The following is a 7,624-nucleotide window of genomic DNA, read 5'->3' as shown; positions in this document are numbered from 1 at the left end:
TAACAATTTTGATGACACCTAAATCGCCCGGAAGCGAATCGCGAGCCGCGGAGAGGTCTCACAGCAGGGTGTTAATGGCCCAACGATTACCACATGAAAGGCAATGACAGCCAGCCCGGAACGCGGACTAGCCTTGCTCTTATTGGACGAAAAAGACACGTGACTCAAAGTAAAAGAGCTGCGCTATTGGTTAGCAGCTACGACCTTCTATTGGTCACGTTGGATTAATTTATGCAGACCGTATACAGTAGGTCCGTATAATTATGCAAAAATTATTATTACTAATATACCTAGGTTGATTTTACTTTGTATATTCACATCATTATATTCACATCATTATAGGCTGCACTGTGATGGGGCTTTAGCATGCATGATGTGAATTTATTGATAAAATGAAAATGAATGAAATGAAAATGATTTTTAAAAAAACGCTTTTAATATCACACCAAACAATGTACACACACTTTGACAAGAACCATGCAACTACACACATACCGTGCAAACAATATACTCTATATGCAGTGATGTACACAGCACTCAGATCACAAATGTACAACTAGGAAACATTTCATTACCGACAGGTTAAGTTTGGGCAGGCTGTCATCATGCTTTAGCGTACGTATCGCACGCTAGTGCATGGTGCGACGCATTTTGAATTCAAAGCGTGCTCCTCAACGCAACGGTAAAGCGCTTTCATGCACTTTTGACTAGTGACGAGGTTTGCGGTTTTCCCGCCGTGTCGGCGATTTTGTTTTGTCACAGCGCATTTCTGTTACTAAACGCAAATATGTTTTGCTGTGCCCTAACCAAAACCACCCCTAAACCTAACCTGTCAGTGAAGTAATGTTTCTGCTGCTTTACTTTTGCCAAGAACAGCGAGATTAGGCGAATTTCTACCTAAATTGTGCCTAAACCAAAACCATCCCTAAACCTAACCTGTCACAGGGCGTTGTGGAGCACGACTTAACTTGAAAATGCGTATTGGACACACGCGATAGTGAGTTCAAATCAGCGTGTCATAGATACGCTTAGCCTATGCATGATGTTTGGGAAGGGCACAATTCATAAAACTCAGAAACATACAATGCTTTTTCAAAAAAGGATTCTATGTTCCCCGCTGCATCCAAGTAGACTGCTGCCACATTGCTAAGAGCAGGTTGTTGTTACATCTCTGACAGGTTAGGTTTAAGGATAGTTTTAGTCAGGGCACATACAAAAATGGATTTTGGTAAAAGTTGTCAATTCATAGTAAATATGTGGTAAATATGAAAGTAAGAGGAAAAATACTACAGGTACTGCCTTTTAATACAGACTATACAGGTATGTACAACATTATAAACATTGCTGTTGATTTCATATTCTTCAGACGCCAATCATGCCAGCAGGGTCTACTGAAGGTCTCTGGTCACTGCGTCCTCGTCATACTGCAACAGGCACTCAGTCTCACTTCTGGGAGCTGTAGAAACAACAAATAAATTAATACTTCACCATGCACCTCATATTGACATAGCAAATATATCAATAAGCAAGTCATATTGAGCCCAACAGGGATAATCTCCTATTTCAGTCTTCTATGGTCTCATGCACTATGTCTCCCTGCCAGGATATGTAGGATGTAAGAAAATAAATCAAAACATAGCAATGCACAGCATTGAGAACTTATCTATAAAGTAGCACAAGTCATATTGCCAATGTAGGCCCAGGGGTGGGGAACCTATGTCTTGAGGGCCGTTTGCGACCCTTTGAGGCCGTTTTAATCTGGTCCCCGATATAATTTTAATGTTATTCAGCTTCACATAAAATATGACATATTTTGTAAAGGAACCTTAGAAAATACATTTGCAATACAATTAAGTTATATTCAGGGAAGCTGAAGAAGGTGGTGTTTGTTTAAATGTGGCTGCCTTCAATATAGGTCTAAAGTGAAGGGGAAAATCCTGGTTTGTGTTCATAGTACGGCCCTTGGAGAACTTTTACGGCCCCTCGGGTGAATTTGAATTGGCCCTTCGAATGAGAAAGGTTCCCCACCACTGACGTAGGCTATAGGTTAAGCTTACCCTCTTTCACTCTTCTGTGGTGAGACTGTGCCCATTCTGGGTTGACCTCCACACGCGTCTGTAGCACAGCACACAGGATTGCAGGACACAGCATCCTGCAGGACACTACAAAAAAAACACACAAAAAACAAGGGGAATGAATAAATTACCTGACCAGTTATTAAACAAATTGATGTGCCAGAGCTGTGGTAAAGGTAACCTTGGGTCCAAATCATCTAGGCCTAGGGTGTGTGTGTGTGTGTGTGGTTAATCCAGTGTTCACATTATTCAGATATGAGAATTAATTAATTCATTTTAACTGACATTAGTACATACCCATATCAGTGCCATTTCACCCTGCCAAGACACTGGACCTGGGTCTATTGGAGCTCTCTGCTCAGGGTGTCCTCGTTATACTGCAGCAGGCACTGTTGTTTCTATAGTTCCTAGAAGCGAGACAAATAAATAAATACTTTGTCATGCACCTCATATTGACATAGCAAATATGTCAATAAGCAAGACCTATTGAGCCCAACAGGGATAATCTTACACTATATCAGTTTTCTGTGGTCTCTTGTAAGATTGGCCCATCACCATTCTGCAGGACACTACCGTCTCCCTGCCAGGATCTGTAGGATGTAAGAAAATAAATCAAAACATAGCAATGCACAGCATTGATTACTTATCTATAAAGTAGCACAAGTCATATTGACAATGTAGGCCAGGGGTGGGGAACCTATGTCTCTAGGGCCGTTTGCGACCCTTGAGGTAGTTTTATCTGGCCCCCCGATATAATTTTAATGCTATTCAGCTTCACATGAAATATGACATATTTTGTAAAGGAATCTTAGAAAATACATTTGCAATACAATTAAGTTATATTCAGGGAACCTGAAGAAGGTGGCATTTGTTTAAATGTGGCTGCCTTCAATATAGGCCTAAAGTGAAAGGGAAAATCCTGGTTTGTGTTCATAGTACGGCCCTTGGAGGACTTTTACGGCCCCTCGGATGAATTTGAAGCGGCCCTTCGAATGAGAAACGTTCCCCGACCCTGACGTAGGCTATAGGTTAAGCTTACCCTCTTTCACTCTTCTGTGGTGAGACTGTGCCCATTTAGGGTTGACCTCCACACGCGTCTGTAGCACAGCACACAGGATTGCAGGACACAGCATCCTGCAGGACACTTCAAAAAACAAGGGGAACGAATAAATGACCTGTCCAGTTCTATAAAAAAGAATACCCTGAAAAAGAACACCCTGTTGTTTTCTACAGCTCCTAGAAGCGAGACAAATAAATTAAATATTTTGCCATGCACCTCATATTGACATAGCAAATGTATCAATGAGCAAGTCATATTGGTCACAAAGAAGTTAATCTTACATTCTTTCAGTCTTCTATGGCGAGTTAGGCCTTCAGGTGACTCGTCTTCGCCATATTATGAGACAGCAGCCTGTGAAAACATGGTAAATAGAATAACCCATTAACCTTGGGTCCTAATATAATACATGGACATAAACTAGCCTACATTATTTAGACAAGGTCAGTAGACCTCCACGTGAAACAATAAGAAAAAGTGACCATACATAATTTCAATTTCTTGAAGAGGCCATCTACACTTATTTGTGCAACAAGTGCTGTTTTGAGGACCCATACTTTTAAAGGACAGGTTGCCTACTGTTGCAAATGGCAGGGTATTTCACATTGATTTCGGGGTGGCGTGCTCAACTTGACCACTCTGGTCGACATTGAGCTCGCGCTGATACATTGGGCTCGCGTTACTGAGAGCTGCCGCCAGAACTACTCACGGTTAGCTTTCATAATATAGAACGCAACAAGGAAGAATCGGTCGGTTTGGTGAAAGGGCAAGGTGTTTCAAGGGATGTTAGCTACTCGATACATAGTAGTGACGCTACGACCAAGCTACTAGAGAATGTAATTAAACTAGTCGCTTCGCTACTGCCCAGCACTGAAAACCAACATACCCAGACGGCACACCAGTCTTTCCAACGTCGCCTAGATGCATTTTTCCGCTGTAAAACACATTGGCAAGGCGTCTAAGCGTTAGTTCATCAGCGAAATACCGGGCAGACGTGAAAAATGAGCAGGGCCCAGCATCTAGTTGATGAGCTAACGCAATAGCATGCTAACGGTAGCCTTTGTCTATCTTTAGGCAGGGGAAAGGCAACTGAGAACGAGCAATGTCAAACAATTTACCATCAACAAGTATAGTTAACATATTCACTGTTTCACCACAGCATTTTGTCATTACGATGCTCGCAAGTCATCAGAATTTACTAGCGTACAGCAGCAACTAGTGTAGTCACATTGAGGGGACTTGAGCTACCAGCTATGTAAAGCGGCTGTGCCATAACTTAGCAATGGCGGATCAGAGGAGCTATTCAATCGCTCTTGAGTACTGAAACTTTAAACCACAGTTGAGTAAAATGTACTTACATGTATATGAAGCCCATTTTCCGTTGGTATGTGAGGAACTTTCCCCCCATATCGCCAAGAAACTTGTAAACCACACAGACAACGCGTGGTTCTGTTCAATCAGGAAGGTGTTGTTGACCGCGGCTGATGGCTTCTTTGTGGCTTGTGTGTGGAATTCGCATTGTGCCAATTCGTTTTACTGCCACCTAAAGGCTTGGTGTAGAACTAATTTAACCAGAGACGGTCTATTTTCAACTAACTTGAACAATCCTTGCTTTAGTTCAGAATACCATTTAAAAACCAGAGTGGCCAAGCACATTGATGTTTTTCCTCAAAAGCAGCTGAGGAACCTTTTTAATTCGAAGGGTCACTTCAAAATGTATGTCCAAGAAAGATCATTCAGATGATTCTATTTTGATAGCCTATTCTGTAGGTTCATTTAAATGTTTATAGCACAGATCGAATTGTTTGATCAACTTAATTTCTGAGCTTATAGTATCATAATAAAATGTACTGACAGCAAAGCTGTGGCTAGTAGAAAGGTTTAATGCAGGGGTGGGGAACCTTTTTCATTCGAGGGGCCACTTCAAATTCCTACCATGGTCATAAAATCCTCCGGGGGCCGTACTATGAACACAAATCAGGATTTCCCCATAAAATTTAGGCCTTTATAGACACCTTTAGGCCTATATAGACATATAGACATCTTTAAAGGTAGACACCTTTAAAACAGTCCCCACCTTTTCTAGGTCCCCTGAATATAGGCTAACTTAATTGCATTGGAAATGTAATTTCTAAGATTCCTGTGAAGTTGCAAAACATTATAATGATATCAGGGGCCGGATAAAACGGCCTCAAGGGCCCTCGAGACATAGGTTGCCTACCCCTGGTTTAATGGTAAGTGATTCTGAAAAACACCACTGGGCAGCGTGAAAAAACATAGCCTACACACACACAGACACACACACACACACATTTTAGTAAAAGGCCAAAAAATGCCCTAGGGCCCCCAACAATCCCGTTGCCTAGGGACCCCAAAATCCTAGAAACAGGCCTGCCGACCACCCACTCCCTCCCACCCACCTGACCTCACCCCACCCCACCCCACTTGAAATTGACTGGGGCAGCTCCCGACCTGATCACTGGCATTTACATATTAAAGGCTCTTCTAAGAAGGGGATGGGAGGGGGGCATGGGGGAGCCGCAAATGCTGTGGCTTGAGGTATGAAGCAATTTAAGGTGCAAAACTCAGCCACAAATTCCTCTTTTCATGCAGTGTTGTATGCTGTATGTTGCCTTTCCAGCTAAATGGAAGGCACTCCACCTGAGGATGCTGCTGTTCCCTGTCTTGGCTTCCATGGAGCTCATGGAGAAGCCGGGGAGCTTCCTCCGAACAGAGCCATACCGCCAAACCCAAATATGCAATCAGAAATAAAGCTTCTGAAATGTATCTCTGTTTCTCGTCTCATTTCTGACAGAAATATATTTTTGTATGTCTGGAAAACATTCATCTGTTGTTCATTGCATTAACTTACATTACACTTGACTTAGCTGATGCTTTTATCCAAAGCAGCTTACAGTTATTTACAGGGTAGCCTATTTGTTCCAGTCCCTGGAGCAATGTGGGGTTAGGTGCCTTGCTCAAGGGTACTTCAGCCATGGATGAAGATGCTGGTAAGGATGAGATTTGAACCTGCAACCCTCTGATCTAAAGGCCAGCAAAAAACTGTTGCACGCTTAGCAAACATGCTTTCCATAGACACTTTCAGTCATCTATACATTTATCCACGAATACAGCCAAAGAGGGTAAACATATATATTCTTGCATGTCTGAAAAACATTCATCTGTTGTTTGTTTGTCATATATTCTAAAAATATGCCAGTCAGCCTCTGGAGAGCGGCTAAAAGATGGACAGAGAAGGGAATACATGTCTATGTGTCATGCACACGTCTGCCTTATCACAATTCGCAGCGGCAGCCCACACATATCCATACAGTATGTTTTTTTTTTCTTTTCATACACTTTTCTCTATCCCTCTTTTTCATGCCTTCACACAGGGCCGGGCCAAGCCTTTATGGGACCCTTGAGCGAAATTTCATCCGGGGCCCTTCCATGCCACCATCTTCCATGCCACCTACTCAGCATCAGATGCTTCATTTACTTGGAGAATATTGGGGTAGGAGCTAAGGACATTGGCTGTCTGTAGATCGTGTAGCCATCATGCAATGCAATTCTTAGAGCAACATTTCCCAAACAGAAAGCCATTTAAGGAAGGTGATGGAATATCTTAGTTTCGCTTCAAAACTATTACTACTTGTTGTATTCAGTGTTTATTGTAAGGTTTTTACAATTAAAAGTGTGACATGAAAAATTACATTGCACCCACAATCATGGAAGTGTCCCCCAATATGTAATGGCTCCTGTTTCCATTGTAGCAGTAAAAGAAATATATTGCTGGATCTCAAATGGTGCACTTGTGCACTTCGGGCACTATGTTTCAGTGCGTAACTAATACGCCATACGCACTGAAACATGAACACTGAAGTGCACAAGTGCACTATTTGGGATCCAGCATATGACTAGGGAAAATGGTGGAGAGTTCTTCAGTTCTTCCTGGAACTTTACTGCTCGCAGGGGTGCCCCCTGGTGGCATGGAGTCCCTAAGCCATTACATAGTTCGCTTATGCCTCGGGCCAGCTCTAGCCTGGTCCTGACCATCCCATAATACTACCATTTCATTTCGTATTTATGGTCTGGCATTTGTTTGCTCTGAAGCGATTGTAGGAAGCAGGAAGTTTGCACTCAGTTATGGTTTGAAATTATTAGACACCTCTCACCCAATCGCTGGCAGTTACTCAACAACAACATAGCGCAGACCAATGGCTCTGGCGCAGATGTGTACGTCATTGTCACGAGCGTCCTCCCCCTTTCGTCCCCACGTGGGGGGCGTATTCGATTATTGGCTGTTTTCTGGGTGTGGGGCGTTGCAATCAAAATTCTACTGCTCCAGGCACTCCACAGAGAAGCACGGCCAGACTACAGTAGTGGAACCAATCCTTTGGCGGAAGTAAGTAGGATGGCTCGCGAGGCTAGGCCAGCTCTGCCTTCACAGAGAGTTTTCTGATTTGTCTTCCGTTGTCATCTGCTCAGGGTT

General features: G+C 42.9%; 1 long non-coding RNA gene across 1 annotated transcript; it reads right to left on the bottom strand.

The window, feature by feature from the left end:
• Nucleotides 1-1,287: 1,287 nt before the first annotated feature.
• LOC134448917 (uncharacterized) lies at nucleotides 1,288-5,145 on the bottom strand. Its single transcript, XR_010034868.1, has 7 exons — nucleotides 4,491-5,145; nucleotides 3,417-3,486; nucleotides 3,115-3,219; nucleotides 2,587-2,665; nucleotides 2,373-2,482; nucleotides 2,058-2,162; nucleotides 1,288-1,456 (listed from the first exon to the last, which is right to left on the bottom strand). It is a non-coding gene; the product is annotated as an uncharacterized LOC134448917 (long non-coding RNA).
• Between the last annotated feature and the right edge of the window lie 2,479 nt (nucleotides 5,146-7,624).

The sequence above is a fragment of the Engraulis encrasicolus genome, chromosome 5, assembly GCF_034702125.1.
Source record: "Engraulis encrasicolus isolate BLACKSEA-1 chromosome 5, IST_EnEncr_1.0, whole genome shotgun sequence".
Taxonomy (NCBI): Eukaryota; Metazoa; Chordata; class Actinopteri; order Clupeiformes; family Engraulidae; genus Engraulis; species Engraulis encrasicolus.
This window is presented reverse-complemented; position numbering and strand designations above follow the sequence as displayed.